The following is a 20314-nucleotide window of genomic DNA, read 5'->3' as shown; positions in this document are numbered from 1 at the left end:
GAGTCATGGTTGGGTGGATGGATGGATGAATGGATGCTTTTGCTTAGATATGTGGAACAGATTCCTCCCCCGTCCCACCATCCTCACTCCTTCCCATTCTCCCCATCCTCCCCCAACCTCCCCCTCCCCCAGCCTCCCCCTCCCGCAACCTCCCCCAGCCTCCCCACACCCCAGCCTCCCACTCCCCCAACCCTCCCCCTCCCCAGCCTCCCCACACCCCAGCTGGCAGAACCAGGTTGACCAGGCACACTGGATACGCCATCAACATGTACATGGTTGGTTAGTCACAGAGGGGCAGTCAAGGTGACATTAGCCGTGCGCCGTGTGCTAACGAAGGAGGTTAGGGTAGAGCGCAAGTGTGCCGTGTGTATGTTGAGGGGTGTGTTACAGTGAGGAGGATGGGAGTTTATGGACCTCAGCTGTTGTGTGACATTGTGTGAGTCTCCTATTCATTCTTCTTCGTCTTCGTCTTGCGCCACTATTTACTATCACCATCCGTTGTTGTCCCTAGACTAAGAATATACCATTCTCATTCAACCTAATTGACATACTGTAGCTTGTCCCAGAGATAGCAAGGATGGGCAACTTTATGCTAGTGTTAATCATGCTAATGATCCTCACTGTCCATTTCAGGTTAAGTTGTATCTATCCATCTGGTTCTCAATCACTGTTAACCTTCACGACTGACTGAACCGCCCGCCTCCTCCTCTCTCTGTCTACATCCCAAGTGGCACCCTATTCCTTATATAGTGCTCTACTTTTGAACAGGGCACTTAGTGCTTTTGTCAAAAGTAATATCACTATGTAGGAACTATGGTGCCATTTGGGATGCACCTTATCCTTCACCATGCAGCCAGAAATACAAACTAATTCAACACTTTCAACACTTTGTCTGTGTCAGTGTCAGTGTCAGTGTCTGTGCGTGTGAGTGTGCGCACATGTTCGTCTTCATCTGTGCGTGCGTATGTGTGTGGTGTGCTGCCATGCAAACACAGACAAGGTGTATTTGAACATGTGCGTGTTAACTTAACCTCTGTCATCCATGGCTTGCCACTCTCTCCATGTCACCCAGTCAACTGCCGGGGAAATTCCTGTCTGATGACAAAACATAGTACTCAATGATTCCCTCATGTTTCTAAATGGCTACAGTGCTAAAGTATATGATTTAAAGATGCCTCTACCTCTAAAGACATGCTCTGGTACTTTGGCGACGAATAAAGTATATTTTAAACCTCCCGCTCTGGGCTGGATGTGTCAATGTGTAGTTCATACATGAATAATCTATGAGCGGAATTTCTCTTCTAGAGTTGCAAAATTCCCTAACTTTCAATAAGTTCCCTGGTTTTCCCGATATCCTGGGTTGGAGGTTTCTCGGAATCAGGAGGGGATAAGCAGGAAATGTGGAATCCTCCAACCAGGATATCTGGAAAACAGAGAAATGTATTGAAAGTTCCTGTAATTGTGTAACCATACCGCAATTATCCACAAAATCCCTAGTTTGAAAACAACTGTTTTCCAGAAATTTTCCCCCACGTGGGCCAACCCCCTGACAATTTGGGTTCTAGCCAATGAACCTCAGCCCCTTGAATTTGAGTGACCAGCGTTATCTAATGAGGTTGCAGGCTGGGCCCAACGACCCAGTGGACACAGCAGAGGGAGAGAGAGAGCAATGACGTGGTGCACACACTGTATCTGCACATATGTGAAGTAATATGCTCTTTTCTGGGACCACTTTTGACTCATGAGTGCTGCTTTCACAACTACTGGCTAAAAAGTCGACACAATTAACGGAGAATATATTTTTATCACCTTTCTCTCAGCTGTCCAGGATCAATAAAAGAGATCCTAGTTAACATAGGCTTTTTTCAAGCTCTCTGAGCTCCTGAGATGTTGAGCTGTCTACTATATACAGTACATGTTATCTATTAAAATATACTATATGATTATGTTTCTATTGTCTCTACCATTAGTAACATTTATTGGTGTAATAAGGTGTGTTATATCCTATACCAGGGATGAGCAAATTTGATGGGGGTGGGGGCCACAAAAAACAGAACTCATTATGAGGTGCTACAGTGGCTCGTGGGTCTGCATACCGACATCCATACCCTCCCCCCTGTCCCCCCAGCTAGGGAGAAAAACATTTTAGCGGCCTCTTCGGGACAGCGAAGATAAATAAAACACAATTAAAATTAATTTCCTTCAATTCTGCACATTTGCAATGGTGCTTAGAGAAAATGGTGCAGTTTTAAAGCAAGTTGCTGCAATTCTACAAATTTTTTGGAGAGAAGATTTAGTAATTTAATACCTAATTTCATGCATTTCTACTCATTTTACCATGGGGTTGAGAGAAGAATTTGCAGTTTTACAGCTAATTTCCTGCAATTCTATACATTTTGCCATAGGGCGGAGACAAATGTTTGCAGTTTTTTAATAATTCTTTCTGCAAAATTAGATAGCTGGCCGCTAGACTAACTTACCAATCGAAACATTTTTATCTGACATGGGCTAATTGATTGACTGCTGATGCAAAACCAAATCATATCTTGTGTATTCTGTTAAAAACCTGATGACGGGTTAGGGTTCCCTTTTGGGAACGACCCCTCCCACGTTCAGCTGGAATGGTGGCGCACGGAACGCAAAAATATTCTTAGAAATATGTAACCTCCACACATTAACAAGTCCAATAGCTCAAATGAAAGATAAACACCTTGTTCATCGAGCCAGCAAGTCAGATTTCTAAAATGTTTTACGGCGAAAACATAGCACATATTTATGTCAAACCACCACCAAAGACACAGCTAATTTGCATAGCCAAAAAATGCAATCAACAAACGCAGGATTAAAAGAAAAATAATTCACTAACCTTTTGAAAATCTTCATCAGATGACAGTAATAGGACATGTTACACAGTACATTTATGTTTTTTTCAATAATATGCTATTTATATCCATAAATCTCTGTTTACAATGACGGCATGTTCACAAAATGCTACTCAAATGTCCGGAGAAATGATGATATCTGCCGGAGCTAACGTCAGATAACAAGCAATACACATCATAAACTTTGACTAAATATACATGTTCTACATATAGATAGAAAGATACACTTCTTCTTAATGCAACCGCTGTGTTACATTTATTTTTAACGTTACAGAATTCGTTCACTGGGCTATAATATGAGATGGCGCTCAGAAATTAGCATTATGTCTCCTCTATCTCGGAGTCCACAGAAACCCATAATTAACACATAAATATTCCCTTACCTTTGATGTTCTTCGATCAGAAGACGTGGAAGGAGTTATACTTACCAAAAACTGCATTTGGTTTTCAAGTCTGTGTCTTTAGGTTACCAAACGCGAAAAAATCAGGTTGAAATGCAGCCAAAATTCTAGTCGATGCGCATCTAAACTTCAAAATTACATATTATATGTCGACTATAATAAACATGTTCTAAACATGCAAAACAAACCTTAGCCCGAACAGACAAACCGAAATCGTTTGGTCAATCCTGGAAGAAAGAGAGCTCCGGACCAGACGTGCGCATGAAAGTACATGTATTTTCGCGTGACCCGGAGGTTTCAGCCCGCCAAAACTCGAGGGCGCGTGCGATTCTCACAAAGAGAGGCCCCACTGAAAGAGGACACCGCGCTGAAGAGATAGTAACTGTTCCCAGGTCTGTAGCTGGTTGGGAAGGGTGGGGGCGATGACGTCAAAGTTGGTCCAACTTTCATGAAGGCAAGAGAGAGTTTGGTAGAATGGCTGCCCTGAGAGTTCTGCTTTACATACAGACATAATTTGAATGGTTTTAGAAGCTTTAGAGTGTTTTCTATTCAATAATAATTATTATATGCATATATTAGCAATTTTTAACAGATATATTTTTCTGTTTACTATGGGCACGCAATTCCTCCAAAGGGGCCAGTAGTCGGCCCTATCTTTAACAGGTTTAAGCCCTGTTGCACCAAATATCTTCCTTTTTTTTCTTCCTTTATTTAACTAGGCAAGTCAGTTAAGAACAAATTCTTATTTTCAATGACGGCCTAGGAACAGTGTGTTAACTGCCTCGTTCAGGGGCAGAAAGAGAGATTTGTATCTTGTCAGCTCAGGGATTTGATCTTGCAACCTTTCGGTTACTAGTCCAACGCTCTAACCACTAAGCTACGCTGCCGTCCAATACATTGAGTCAAATGAAAAAACCTAGAAAATAACAGAAAGCATACAGTAGCATCACTTAATACGCCCGGCAATATATCTTCTGTAGTCAAACTATTCTGGTTCTAGTGAATTATGAATTATGATTATGAATTAATCAAACAGAATCAAATTGAGAAGGCCTTGATTTGCTCATTCCACATTTACCCCCAAATTCTGCTCTAATACAGTTGAATGGCAGAGGCCTTCTGTTCAACTTCTGAAGGTCTAGCCAGTGGCTGGCTGAGCTAGCTAGTTTTTTTCTACCCAGAGACCACCCCAAAGAAATCCTGATTGGATATTTTTTTTATCTTCAGTATTAACCCTTCTCTTTTCAACACAAACTGAAGAGATGAAATGTACATTTCCGTAGGCCTTCTCTGAAGTAATATCTAACAATAGACAACAATACACAAATCTAAAAGCAAAAGAATGGAACTAAGAAATATGGAAATATTTGGATGAGCAATGTCAGAGTCCGGAGTGTGTGTATATATATATATACAGAGTTTAAATGTATTTGGCTAAGGTGTACGTAAACTTCCGACTTCAACTGTATATGCTATATATATATATATATATATATATATATATATATATATATATATATATACAGTTGAAGTCGGAAGTTTACGTACACCTAGCCAAATACATTTAAACTCAGTGTTTCACAATTCCTGACATTTAATCTTAGTAAAAATTCACTGTCTTAGGTCAGTTAGGCTCACCACTTTATTCTAAGAATGTGAAATGTCAGAATTATAGTAGAGAGAATTTGAATTTGAATTTTATTTCACCTTTATTTAACAAGGTAGGCTAGTTGAGAACAAGTTCTCATTTGCAACTGCGACCTGGCCAAGATAAAGCATAGCAGTGTGAGCATACAACACAGAGTTCCAGATGGAGTAAACAATTAACAAGTCAATAACACAAAAAAAATATTATAATAAAAAGAGAGTCTATATACAATGTGTGCAAAAGGCATGAGGAGGTAGACGAATAATTACAATTTTGCAGATTAACACTGGAGTGATAAATGATCAGATGGTCATGTACAGGTAGAGATATAGGTGTGCAAAACAGCAGAAAAGTAAATAAATAAAAACAGTATGGGGATGAGGTAGGTAAAAATGGGTGGGCTATTTACCGATAGACTATGTACAGCTGCAGCGATCGGTTAGCTGCTCAGATAGCAGATGTTTGAAGTTGGTGAGGGAGATAAAAGTCTCCAACTTCAGCGATTTTTGCAATTCGTTCCAGTCACAGGCTGAATGAATGATTCATTTCAGCTTTTATTTCATTCATCACATTCCCAGTGGGTCAGAAGTTTACATACACTCAGTTAGTATTTGGTATCCATGCCTTAAATTGTTTAACTTGGGTCAAATGTTTTGGGTAGACATCCACAAGCTTCCCACAAGAAGTTGGGTGAATTTTGGCCCGTTCCTCCAGACAGAGCTGGTGTAACTGAGTCAGGTTTGTAGGCCTTCTTCCTCGCACATGCTTTTTCAGTTCTTCCCACAAATGTTCTATAGGATTGAGGTCAGGGCTTTGTGATTGCCATTCCACTACCTTGACTTTGTTGTCCTTGAGCAATTTTGCCACAACTTTGGAAGTATGCTTGGGGCACTTGTTGATGAAGCCGATGACTGAGGTGGTATATTCCTAAATGCCATTGGATGAATCCCGGAACATATTCCAGTCTGTGCTAGCAAATCAGTCCTGTACTGTAGCATCCGCGTCATCTGACCACTTCCGTATTGAGCAAGTCACTGGTACTTCCTGTTTTAGTTTTTGCTTGTAAGCAGGAATCAGGAGGATAGAATTATGGTCAGATTTGCCAAATGGAGGGCGAGGGAGAGCTTTGTGTGCATCTCTGTGTGTGGAGTAAATGTGGTCTAGGATTTTTTTTTTGCTGTTTGCACATGTGACATGCTGGTAAATATTTGGTAAAACTGATTCATGTTTCCCTGCATTAAAGTCCCAGGCCACTAGGAATGCCGCTTCTGTGTGAGCATTTTCTTCTTTGCTTATGGCCTTATAGAGTTGGTTGAGAGCGGTCTTAGTGCCAGCTTTGCTTTGTGGTGGTAAAGAAACGGCTAAGAATAATACAGATGAGAACTCTCTTGGTAGATAGTGTGGTCTACAGCTTATCATAAGGTACTCTACCTCAGGCGAGAAATACCTCGAGACTTCTTTAATATTAGACATTGCGCACCAGCTGTTATTGACAAAAAGACACACACCCCCACCCCTGTTCTTACCAGAGGTAGCGTCTCTGTTCTTTCGGTGCATGGAAAATCCCGCTAGCTCTATATTGTCCGTATCTTCATTCAGCCACGTCTCGGTGAAACATAAGATGTTACAGTTTTTATTGTCCTGTTGGTAGGATAATCTTAATTGTAGGTCATACATTTTTTTGCTCCAATGATTGTACATTAGCAAGAAGAATGGAAGGCAATGGGAGTTTATTCGCTCGCCTCCAGATTCTCAGAAGGGTGCCCGATCTGCGGCCTCTTTTCCTGTGTCCTTCTTCATGCAAAAGGCGTGGATCTGGGCCTGTTCCAGTAAAATCAGGATATCCTTCTCGTTGGACTCGTTAAAGGAAAAAGTTTATTCCAGCCCGCAGTGAGTAATCGCTTTTCTGATGTCCAGAAGTTATTTTCCGTCAGACAATATGTATTATGTATATCTGAAGAATATGTGGATATAATAGTATATGTACAGCAATACTTGAATAAGATGGACTAGAATACAGTATATACATGTACATAGGGCAGCAGCCTCGAAGGTGTGGTGTTGAGTAACCGGGTGGTAGCCGGCTAGTGCCAGTGACTAAGTTCAGGGCATGGTACTGGAGGCCGGCTAGTGATGGCCATTTAACAGACTGATGGCCTGAGATAGAAGTTGCTCATGGTTCCCCACTGTTATTTCCACAACCAGTTCTTAGCCAAACAACGGATAAGGAAAAGGCATCTAATGATGAAGGATCTCTACTACACTAACAGAACAAAATGCTCTCTGTAGTTTCACAACTTTGAAGCCTAACTCACTCACTGAATTTTTCAAGATTCACAGGGCAAACAAATCCTCTGATTCTTTAGAGAGAGAACCCCTTCTTTTTCTCTGGGCTTTTGTTTTTCCGTTAGACTACTTTATTGTTATTCATGTAGTCTTTTGGTCTGTCACATTGTGCCGCATAAGCTCCTTGAGAGGCTCTCTTCCACCATCTGTCTCAGACTTCCTCTTGGACTTGTGTCCCTAATGGCACCCTTTTCCTTTTATAGTGCACTACTGTTGACCAGAGCCCATAAGGAATAGGGTGCCATTTGGGATGCAGTCTTGGTTTCCTGAGTTTGTTTTGCATGTAACTGGGCAGTAGAAACGTAGAGAGTAGTAGAGGAGTTGTAGTAGGGGAGTATGGTAGTATCTTTCTGAAGCTGTTCTAACTACTAATTCAAAGCAACAGATCCACTAAATACTGAATCATATCATCTTGAGACTGGATTGAATTGAGTGTGTATACAGTACTGTGTGTCTGTGTGAGTTAGTGTATGCACACTGTGTGTGTGTGCATGTGAAGATTGTGCAAGTATACTGTGTGATAACTGATTTAATTTGATTCATGTTTCAGCAACATATGTTTGTGTTAATATTTCCCGTGAAGCAGGATACAGGAAGCAGAACCGTTTTGTGTTGTTATTATTCTGAATATCATTGTGACCTCCTGTGAACTAGTGGAATCATAAGGGTTACTGAACAGCCTAGGAGCACAGTTTTTTTTAACAGTATGGCTTGTCTTTGATGTTAGGTACATTTACTTCAGTATTGATAACTATTTGTACTCTTACAATAGGATTGAAGACAAGGGTGGTATTCGGATGGTAATTCAGCAATGAAACACTAATCTATTGAATCATAGCATGTAGAAGCAATATAACACAATTGTTGAAGGATTTCTGAGCTGTTGATTAAATTGGTTTGGTCAGTGGTACTGTATGTTGTGTTGATAACCTTGGTTTGGTCAGTGGTACTGTATGTTGTGTTTATAACCTTGGTTTGGTCAGTGGTACTGTATGTTGTGTTGATAACCTTGGTTTGGTCAGTGGTACTGTATGTTGTGTTTATAACCTTGGTTTGGTCAGTGGTACTGTATGTTGTGTTTATAACCTTGGTTTGGTCAGTGGTACTGTATGTTGTGTTTATAACCTTGGTTTGGTCAGTGGTACTGTATGTTGTGTTTATAACCTTGGTTTGGTCAGTGGTACTGTACGTTGTGTTTATAACCTTGGTTTGGTCAGTGGTACTGTATGTTGTGTTTATAACCTTGGTTTGGTCAGTGGTACTGTATGTTGTGTTTATAACCTTGGTTTGGTCAGTGGTACTGTATGCTGTAAACAATGTTGTAAGCAGATATTGCATTGCTATCTTGAATTGGTTCCATCCGGGTTCTTGACCTTGTAGTGGAGAGATCATCTACTACCCTCACCCAGGGGTCAAGGACTGCACCCACGCCCTGACGAACATAATACAAACCCGACCACTTAACCCCCACTGGAACAGTGCATATGCTACCCCCTCTCTGCACCTTCCTTCCTCCCTCCTTCCCTCTCTGAAACTCAGATTCATTTTTACTTTGGCCAATGGAGTTTTGCTACAGTATATCCACTTTATTTTCCCTTGCACTGAAATGAATACTGTATATGTGAGAGATGGAGAGAAGAGAGCAGAGAGAAAGAAAGAACGAAGAAGAGAAGCGAAGAGAGGCGAGAGAGCAAAGACGAGGAGAAGGGAGAGAGATGAGCAGAGGAGAGGACACATGGGAGGAGGAGAAGGGAGACAGGATGGGTAAAATAGAATAGGAAATCAGGATGGGGAATGGGGAGACATGCTATAGACTAGAGTTGTTTAATGCTCTTTGGTCCTGGATTGGCTGGTGGGTGTGTTTATGTGTGTTTTCGACCTTGTGCCTCTCAGCATTTCTCTGGTCTCACCTCACCGGGCCTGCAAAAAGACTGACCTCTCTCTACCTCTTCTACATATCTCTGTCTCTCTGGGATTCACTCTCTCTCTCACTTTCTCTCTCTCTAGCTCTCTCTCTGCCTCTCTCCCTCTAGCACATCTCTCTCCATTAACTCACACTTGCTGTTTCCCTCCCACTCTCTCTCTCTTCTCTCTTTCTCCTCACCCTGATAAGAGCAGAGATTTGTGTGTTCTGTCATTTGATCTTGTTTTTGTTCTTGTCTGTGTAATATGATACCACCTCTTATTACTGTACAACCCAACAGTACCTGTTGGAACTCTTGTTAATATGCCTTCATCATGTGCTCCACAGAAGATAGAATCATTGTTTACAACTCATTGGTGGATGTAATTTGTATTTCCTTGTACGAGCCACTTTAGAACCAAATATAGAACCCGAATGCACGACAGCGATAGAACTATCTCAATATGTATGATGTAGATTAAGAAAGAAATACAATAACCTAAGTGTTGTATGTATGTATATATGTATGTATGTGTGTGTGTGTGTGTGTGTGTGTGTGTGTGTGTGTGTGTGTGTGTGTGTGTGTGCGTGTGTGTGCTTGCGTGCATACATGTGCACATTTGTGTGTGTGTGTGTGCTTGGGTACATACTTATGCACGTTTGTGTGTGTGTGTGTGTGCATATGTGGATTTATTTACCCATTGAGTGTGTGTCACGCAGACACAGCAGCAGGCGTTTGATTATAGGTCCTCATAACTCTAGTACCATGCCCTAGTAAATCAAGGGAGCGACATATTGACTGCATATTTATATAGAACAGGGCTAATCACGGATGCTAACTGCTTAAAATGGTCTTCTCTGTCAAGAGTTAATGAAGCCTCAACCATAAACCTCTCACCCTGCTCTCCAGACCTGGGTTCAAATACTTCAGCAGTGCTTGATTGAGCTTGCCTTGCTTTCCAGACTAATAGACAAGTCCAGAAACTGCATATCCCTCCTATCTGGCACAGGAGGCAGGCTAAAGCAAATTCTCAATGTATTTGAAAATATTTTTGTTAGTATTTGAACACAGGTCTGCTCCTCTTTACCTTGTCACTGCCTACATCCCAAGAGGAACAAGGTGTATCTGGAAGGAGAATGCAGCGTTCTTTCTCCAAGGTCCTCATGCAAATTATCAACATGTTCCCACATTCATCCAGCAATTTTCTTATTGAAACCCAATGTCCAGTGACGTATCTGTGGCATTGTAAAGTGGACAGGCTCAGATATAGACACAGTGCATGTTGAATCGTTGGGGAAGTGAATGGGGAGGGGGAGAGGAGACAAGAGTATGGGGAAGAAGGGGGATTGGACAGAGGATAGTGGCATAGAGAAGCATCAGACATGAGAGGAGAGAACAGGGGAGGAAGGGATGAGGAGAGTTGAGAAGTGAAGAGGGGGATTGAAGAGGAGAAGAGGCGGAGCCTGAGAATGCAGTAGCATGCTGGGAGTCGCTACACATTACTCTCCATTAGGCCTTTGCTACACGCTGTGGCACTACGACACAAACACACACACACTACACGGTACAACACACACACACACCTCATGGTATGACACACGGCATCAGTGGGCAGTGGGTGTCTCCCCAGAGGACAGCAGCAGCAAGCTCTGTTCTGGCAGCAGCCAGGCTGGACAGAGAGGGAGGGTGTCGAGGCCCATGCAAGGCTTTACACCTAATAATCCAGTTAGTTCAGACCCAGTCATCATTTCACACTTGACTGCCTGAGGAGCTACTAATGGGGGTTACATTGAAGCCAGCAGCCTCTCTCTGTCTCTGTCTCTGTTTGTGTGCTTGCAGATGTACATACATACAGTGCCTTCGGAAACTATTCAGAATCCTTGACTTTTTCCTTATTCTAAAATGGATTCAATATATTTATATACGTTTTCAGACCCTTTGCTATGAGACTCGAAATTGAGCTCACTTGCATCCTGTTTCCATTGATCATCCTTGAGATGTTTCTACAACTTGGAGTCCACCTGTGGTAAATTCAATTGATTGGACATGATTTGGAAAGGCACACACCTGTCCATATAAGGTCCCCCAGTTGACAGTGCATGTCAGAGAAAAAACAAAGCCATTAGGTTGAATGAATTTTCCGTAGAACTACGAGACAGGATTGTGTCGAGGAACAGATCTGGGAAAGGGTACCAAAACATTTCTGAAACATTGAGGATCCCCAAGAACACAGTGGCCTTCATCATTCTTAAATGGAAGAAGTTTGGAACCACCAAGACTCTTCCTAGAGCTGGCTGCCTGGCAAAACTGAGCAATCGGGGAGGAAGGGCCTTTGTCAGGAAGGTGACCAAACAGAGCAATCAGGGGAGATGGACCTTGTGCAGGGAGGTGACCAAGAACCCGAAGGTCCCTCTGACAGATCTCTAGAGTTCCTCCGTGGAGATGGGAGATCCTTCCAGAAGAACAACCATCTCTGCAGCACTCCACCAATAAGACCTTTATGGTAGAGTGGCCAACGGAAGCAACTCCTCAGTAAAAGGCATATGACAGCCTGCTTGGAGTTTGCCAAAAGGCACCTAAAGGACTTGCAGACCATGAGAAACAATATTCTCTGGTCTGATGAAACCAAGATTGAACTCTTTGACCTGAATGCCAAGCGTCACGTCTGGAGAAAACCTGGCACCATCTCTACGGTGAAGCATGCTGGTGCCAGCATCATGCTGTAGGGATATTTTTCAGCGGCAGGGACTGGGAGACTAATCAGGATCGAGGCAAAGATGAACAGTGCAAAGTACAGAGAGATCCATGATGAAAACCTTCTCCAGAGCATTCAGGGCCTCAGACTGGGGTGAACGTTCACCTTCCAACAGGACAATGACCCTAAGCACACAGCCAAGACAACACAGAGTGGCTTCGGGACAAGTTTCTGAATGTCCTTGAGTGGCCCAACCACAGCCCAGACTTGAGCCGTACAGCAACGCACCCCATCTAACCTGACAGAGCTTGAGAGGATCTTCAGAGAAGAATGGGAGAAACTCCCCAATGACAGGTTTGCCAAGCTTGTAGCGTCATACCCAAGAAGACTCGATGCTGTCATCGCTGTCAAAGGTGCTTCAACAAAGTACTGAGTAAAGGGTCTGAATACTTATGTAATTGTAATTTTCTCATTTTTTTATTTTATAAATTAGCAACATTTCTAAAAAGCTGTTGTGGCTTTGTCATTAGGGGGGATTGTGTGTAGATTGATGTGGGGAAAAAAACAATTGAATCAATTTTATAATAATGCTGTAATGTAACAAAATGTGGAAAAAGTCACAAAAGTGAATACTTTCCGAAGGCACTGTACAAACATGCACATTTTGTGTGTGTGTGTGTGTGTGTGTGTGTGTGTGTGTGTGTGTGTGTTTGCGTGCTTACATATGTACACACACATTTGTGTGTGTTGTCGTGCATGCCTACTCAAGCTATTTTTCTGCCACTTGAGTTAATGGTTGTGTGCACTCAGGATCTACTGTAGCAGCCACATCACAACTTGTCTTAGCCCAGGAAAGGCCCCATATTATTCCATATTATTCTGTCTGTCTCTAATGGCTTTTTGTCTTGGTATCTGTGTGACTCCCCCCATCAGAATGCCCAGTGCTATCTGTTAACACGTTTGACCAGACCACCATCCACTATTTGACATTGTTGATAAGTGTCCAAATGGGAGATAGCTGCTGCTGCAGTGAGTCAGGCAGCCACACAGACACAGCCGTCAGGCTGCTGACTGTCAGACGAGGCTGTAGCAGAGTGATTGGATTCCATTTGTTCCCAGAAAGCAAAGTGGAGTGATGCAAACAGATAAACAGAACAATATGCCACAGGTCAGAAAAAACGCACCACTACACAGATGAGAAAGAGAGAAAGGCGTTGAGAGGGAGGAAGAGAGAAGAGAAGAGAGGAAGAAAAGCAAAGGGAGGGAAAGGGGAGAGAGGAAAGGAAGAGAGCGAAGAAAAGCAAAGGGAGGGAGAGGGGAGAGAGGAAAGGAAGAGAGCGAAGAAAAGCAAAGGGAGGGAGAGGGGAGAGAGGAAAGGAAGAGAGCGAAGAAAAGCAAAGGGAGGGAGAGGGGAGAGAGGAAAGGAAGAGAGCGAAGAAAAGCAAAGGGAGGGAGAGAGGAAAGGAAGAGAGTGAAGAAAAGCAAAGGGAGGGAGAGGGGAGAGAGGAAAGGAAGAGAGCGAAGAAAAGCAAAGGGAGGGAGAGAGGAAAGGAAGAGAGCGAAGAAAAGCAAAGGGAGGGAGAGGGGAGAGATGAAAGGAAGAGAGCGAAGAAAAGCAAAGGGAGGGAGAGAGGAAAGGAAGAGAGCGAAGAAAAAAATAAGCATTAGGAGAGGTAGGGAGGGATGGAAGGAGGGGTGTATGGATGGAGCGGGGGTGGATGGAGGGAGGGGTGGAGGGAGGGGGGGGGGGGTGGAGGGAGGGGGGAGGGTGGAGGGAGGGATAGAGGGATGAGGTGAATGAGCAGGGGCATCAAATCAATACAGCACATTTCAGTCATGGAATATTTACTACACAACAGATATAAGACCACTAAAAAGCACCCTAAGGAAAAGTAAAGCTTTTAAATGTCCACAGTTTCGGTCCCCCCTCAGCTTCTCTGGCAGGCTATTCCAAAGTCTGGGGGCATAATAACTAAAGGCTTCCTCTCCATGCCTCTTGGTCCTAGGCTTTTGGATAGTTAAAAGGCCAGTGACAGAGGACCTGAGGGTCCTACTGGGTACATAACTCAAAAGCATGTCTGGCATGTATTGGGTGCACAATTGTGGATGGATTTAAAAACCAATAGAATAATCTTAAAATGACTTTTAATACTCACAGGCAGCCAGTGCAGAAACTTTAAAATCGGTATAATGTGTGCTCTCCGTCTGGTCTTGGTGCAGCATTCTGTTTTGCAGTTGACCAATGGCTTTCTTGGGTAGACCAGACAGGGGAGCATGACAGTAGTCAAGCCTGCTTGTAATAAAAGCATGGATGAGTCTCTCTGTATCCACCTAATAGAAGCGGCCGCACCCTGGAAATCTTTCTAAGGTAGTAAAAGATATTTGTGTGATTCGAAATTGAGTTCAGAATCAAAAATAACACCTAGGTTTTATCTTTTTTCGCCATTAATTAAAATGTGTGTTCAGATTCTTTGTCTGTGCTTTGACTCCAACAATAAATACCTCAGTCTTGTCTTTATTTAGCTGGAGGAATTTGTGAATAGTACCGGACCTAAAATCTAACCTTGTGGAACGCCACATTTGTTATGTATTTTCTCTGACAAAAAAACTCTTGACCGGTTGAGTAGGTCCTGAACCAATTTAGAACTGGACCGGAGAGGCCAACCTACCTCTCTACTCTGTCAAGAAGTACATAATGGTCAACAGTGTCGAATGCAGCTCTGAAATCCAAGAGTACAAGGACAGAGTGTCACAGCCGTTGAATTAAGAGGACCAAGGTGCAGCCGGTGAGCGTACATATTCCTTTATTTGTATGACGCCGACACAAACAATAACCAATCCAAAACCAACCGTGAGGCTATAGTGCTGACAAACAAAGACAACTTCCCACAAAGACAGGTGGGAAAAGGGCCACCTAAGTATGGTTCTCAATTAGAGACAACGATAGACAGCTGTCCCTGATTGAGAACCCTACCCGGCCAAAACATAGAAATACAACTAATAGAACATAGAATACCCACCCCAAATCATACCCTGACCAAACCAAATAGAGACATAAAGAGGATCTCTAAGGTCTGTGTTGGAGCTAAGATCATTTATCACTTTATTAACTAAGGCTGTCTCTGTGCTGTTTTGGGCACGAAAACCAGACAGGATTTTTTTTTAATACAGTTGGCACTTTAAACAATATTTAGATGTTTGAAAACAAATTTCTCCAGAATTTAGCTTAAGAATGAAAGTTTGTAGATTGGCCGGAAATTGCTAAGAGCTGAATAATCTAGATTACTTTTCTTCAGAAGGAGTTTCACCATAGCAGTTTTTAGTGCAGTGGGGAAGGTGCCTGTGAACAGGGAGTGATTAACAATAGCTTGCACTTTTTCAGATATGCAATTAAAAACTGTTTTGAAGAAGGTGGTGGGGATAGGATCGAGAAGGCAGGTAGAAGGCTTAAGATGTGATATCACTTTCCTGAGCATGTCTGTGTCAGCCAGGGAAAATAAATCCCTAGTGCCAGTGCGTGGTAGGCTAGGGCACATATCAAACTTCTCATCTTGTCTTGCTTGACTGATACCCAGCCTAATGTTTGTTTGCTTATCTCTGAAATATGCCTCAAAGTTCTATTAAGCTATATAGAATTGTTTTAAGGTCATACCAATGATAATTTTGCTATTTGATTCAGATCTGTAAATTCCCTTGAATTATCAAAAAATATATATATATATTTGTTGAACATTTTTATTTGGCCTTACTGCTATTATTCACTACATGGGACAATAGATCGCCCCCCCCAAAATAAAATCTAAAGGAAGTTTGTTCTGAAGTGTCTATGCTCTCCCTGAGAGACATAAGAAAGATCATGAAACTTTTTGTACACATTTTGTTGACATGTATTTAACCTTATCATTTGCCATTTAACAGTCTCCATACAGTTTATACTGTACTTCCATAAGTTGTTCAACGAGTACTGGAGGACAACCAACATGTACGTGTTCGGGAGAGTCTCATCTTTACACGGAGAGGTCATATTAATGTGTAGCCCAAACTGTTTGGACAATACAGACAGAAGTTGGTAGATTGGCTGTAACGATTTCAGACGAGTCCCAAGACGCTGTGGGGGTCATAGAGCAAAACAGAGAACACCAACGTGTTCGTGAGAGTCTCATCATTCCGTTCGTAATGCTACAGATCATTTTGTGAGAAGACCAATTTGTGGGAAGTCTCATGGTCTGTAAAACACCTCTCTAGCGCTGTCACCTTTCGCCACAGATGCAGAAGTGTTACAAAGGCAGATGTGGTGGACTGATGTCTCTAGTTTATCCTGAAGGATTTTGTTGGGATTTTTTCATTACGCTAATTAGATTTTGGGCACGGACATGGACCTTAGGAGGTTAATTAATGAGGGTGACATTCTGACTGTTGGAAGTCACACATCTCAATATACTCTACCAACTAGGATATTACATCCAAATTACCACATAACTCTTTACCTGTTCAATTGTCATTTTAATTTGGGTGACATTCTGACTGTTGTAAATCACATATCTCAATATAATGCACCAACTAGGATATTACATCCTAATTACAACACTGTCCATGGGATCATAACACACATCGTCAATACAGACAGATATGGTAACATAATTAATACATGCATATCATGATATTATCACAAGGTGCTAGATTGCATAGAGCTAAGATAGTTAGTCAAGCTACTCTAACTTGATTGATAGTGTAACGGTTTTCCTTAGGTGACAGAGAGTCGGACCAAAACGCAGCGTGATGATGATTCATGTTTGTTTAATAAAGAAAAACTATACATGAATAAACTACAAAACAATGAAATGTGAAAACTCAAAACAGCCCTATCTGGTGCAAAACACAGAGACAGGAACAATCACCCACAAACACACAGTGAAACCCAGGCTACCTAAATATGGTTCCCAATCAGAGACAATGACAAACACCTGCCTCTGATTGAGAACCATATCAGGCCAAACATAGAACTAGACAAACTAGACATGTAACATAGAATGCCCACTCAGCTCACACCCTGACCAACCAAAACATAGAAACATACAAAGCAAACTATGGTCAGGGTGTGACAGATAGCCTGAAATGGCTTGGCAGCTAAAGCCAAGTTCATAAAATTGCTAGGTGGATATTACACACACACACACACACACACACGCACACGCACACTCTCACACACACACACACACACACACACAAACTTTCACACTCTTTCACACTCTTGACACACACTGCTGCTACTCTGTTTATTATATCCTTTTTGCCTAGTCACTTTGACCCATGATTACATGCACATATATGCCTCGGTACCGGTTCTCCTTGTATATAGCATTGTTTTTGTTATTTTATTGTGTTACTATTTCCTTTTACATTTTTTACAAATTGTTATTTTTTACTCTGCATTGTTGGGAAAGGGCTCGTGAGTAAAGATTTCACGATAAAGTCTACACCTGTTGTATTTGGCGCATGTGACAAATACTATTTTATTTTGACCTGCATACACCTACGCCCAGGAGTCTATGGTGCGTGTAAGACACTACGCTCACACACCCACACAAGCCCCGACCCCGCCACCTTTCCCACATACACCCACACCCAGGAGGCTTGTCTATGATGCGTGTAACACACTATGTAACACACGTCCTTGGGAGTTAATCGCTTTCAACTGAAGCAGGTTGACATTGTTCAGTGCCAAATGTGAACAAATTAAATGAGGCAATTAAAGAGTGAATAAGCCGGCGTAGAGCGTTGATAATTGTGGCCTGATACGCCAGCAGCAATTATAATGAAGCTGATGGTTCTACCTGACTGGGTTAGTGATATTCCACAACATGGCTATCTGGGATACTAGGGTGTGTGAGTAGTGTCTGTGGGGGGTACTCTTTTCCTGGTTTAGTCAGTGTCCCCCCTCCACAAAATACCGCTGCCAGTTCTTTTTATAAATAATTATGATAAAACGTGGACTTACATTTTGTAATTGTATAAATTAATTTAACATCTGAAAAAAATTCAACAGGATAATATGGTGTGTTTGGCTCCTCACAGGTGAAGGTGTGTGTCTGTGGTGTTCAGCAGTGTGGTTGTGTGTGTGTGGTCTGTTTGTGTGTGGTTATGTACTGTGTTGTCCTTGCCACAAATATCAAACATATCCAAACTGCTAGAAATTTGTGATACTATACTAAATTTGTGATACTATACTCCCAAAATAATCCTCAAAAATATCTATGTATAACATATATAACTTGTCCCCTTCGCCCCCTTCTGCTCCAGATTAAGTCCAATGACAATGGCCCATGAACATAAAGGATGAGAGAGAGGAAAAATGGCTGACAGTCTACATGTTTTGCCCCTCGTCTCTGCCTCACACATACTCTTATGTCTGCTGTGTGACAGGGGCAACATGAAACCACATGCACAGGCAGGAACAGTCATGAACGCATGCATGCGCATACACATACTCACACAAACACACACAACCCCCCCCCTCCCACACACTCACACAAACACACACACACACACACACACATAAACACACACAACCCCCCCCACACACAACCCCACCCCTCCACACACACACACACACACACACACACACACACACACACACACAACCCCACCCCTCCACACACACACACACACAGACACACACTCACACAAACACACACAACCCGCCCCCCCCACACAAAAGAGTACCCCCCACAGACACTACTCACACACCCTAGTATCCCAGATAGCCATGTTGTGGAATATCACTAACCCAGTCAGGTAGAACCATCAGCTTCATTATAATTGCTGCTGGCGTATCAGGCCACAATTATCAACGCTCTACGCCGGCTTATTCACTCTTTAATTGCCTCATTTAATTTGTTCACATTTGGCGCTGAACAATGTCAACCTGCTTCAGTTGAAAGCGATTAACTCCCAAGGACGTATGTTACATAGTGTGTTACACGCATCATAGACAAGCCTCCTGGGTGTGGGTGTATGTGTGAAGGGTGGGGGGTCGAGGCTTGTGTGGGTGTGTGTGCATGTGTGCATGTGTACGTATGCATGTGTGTGTGTATGTGTGTTTGTGAAAGCACCACAAGCCTTTTCTGGGCGTCGGTTTCCCCCTCGCCTCAACACCCTCGTCACACGGCCCCTGTAGAAACCCATCTGCTCATGGTGACATCAGCTTGAGGCATGGGTCTAATTTAAATGCCCTGCCACTATCTCTATAGGACCAATCAGATGTGAGATCAATTAAAATGCCTTTTACCACTTGTCTTAGATAATAAGATCAGTAATATGAACTATATATATAAGAAACCAATCTGCTAACGGTCAGATGAGTGTTAAGCACGACACGTGGAACGTCCTGACACGCTGTTAGTGATTTGAACAATGTTGTGTGAACTACTTGGTCTATGTAAATCTTGTGAGTGTAGATAGAAGTCATAGTTTCACTACTGGGACTGTCTCTACTACAGCAAAGTCTCTTGGCTATGGCACTGAGCTCTGATGCTCTGGGCCTGTATTCATTAAACACCTCAGAGTTCTGATCTGGGATCAGTTTTTTTACTTTCGATTATAATTAATAAGTCAGGGGGATTTGATCCTAGATCAGCACTTCCACTCTGAGAGGCTTTGTGAATAGAGGCCCTGGTGTGTCTCATTGCAGAGTCTGGTGGTGATTCTTGTCTCATTAAGATTGATGAGGAGAGTCATGACTGGGTTAGCTGTTAGCCTTTAGCTGTTACCGGCCAACTGCCAAACACACGTGCATGCACACTCACACATGCACAAGCACACACACACACAGGCACACACACACACAGGCACACACACACACACATACACACACACAGGCACACACACACACACAGGCACACACACACACAGGCACACACAGATCCAAACACACACACATAATGCCAACCAGGAAGAGAAGAGTGGGCCATATGCAGAGCCCTGCCTGCCACGTAATTATCTGGTTAAATGTCTAATGAATTAGCTAATTTATGCATTTATTCATCAAGTTATTTATGAGGGAAATTGAAATGTTTTATACTTTGGCCTATGGGGGCCCGGGGCTCAGGTGGCCCTGGGAGTGAGGTTTAGTTTCACCTTGCTAAGTGTAAAGAAGAACCATGGAAGGGATGAGTAGTATGATGGAGTGGAAACCATATTCTGCCTTCCTGAGTTTGTGGCGTATTTTGGTAACAGAATGACAGCACAAACCTTTTGAAAAGGTCACACAGTATCTCTTTGGTTGCAAATTTATCAGGGTTAAGAGGTATGTCCTGGGTCATGACTGGCTTCTCATTAAAGCTGTGAGAGAAACATGATCATTTACTTTCATCTGGTTACTGATACAAGAGAAGACCATTGACGGTCAAGAGATATGAATGAGAGTATCCATGCGTTTG

General features: G+C 42.6%; 1 protein-coding gene across 1 annotated transcript in view; it reads left to right on the top strand.

The window, feature by feature from the left end:
* LOC109870730 (receptor tyrosine-protein kinase erbB-4) overlaps positions 1 to 20314 on the top strand; it is a 532057-nt gene that overhangs the window by 116032 nt on the left and 395711 nt on the right.

The sequence above is a fragment of the Oncorhynchus kisutch genome, linkage group LG26, assembly GCF_002021735.2.
Source record: "Oncorhynchus kisutch isolate 150728-3 linkage group LG26, Okis_V2, whole genome shotgun sequence".
NCBI classification, from domain to species: Eukaryota; Metazoa; Chordata; class Actinopteri; order Salmoniformes; family Salmonidae; genus Oncorhynchus; species Oncorhynchus kisutch.
This window is presented reverse-complemented; position numbering and strand designations above follow the sequence as displayed.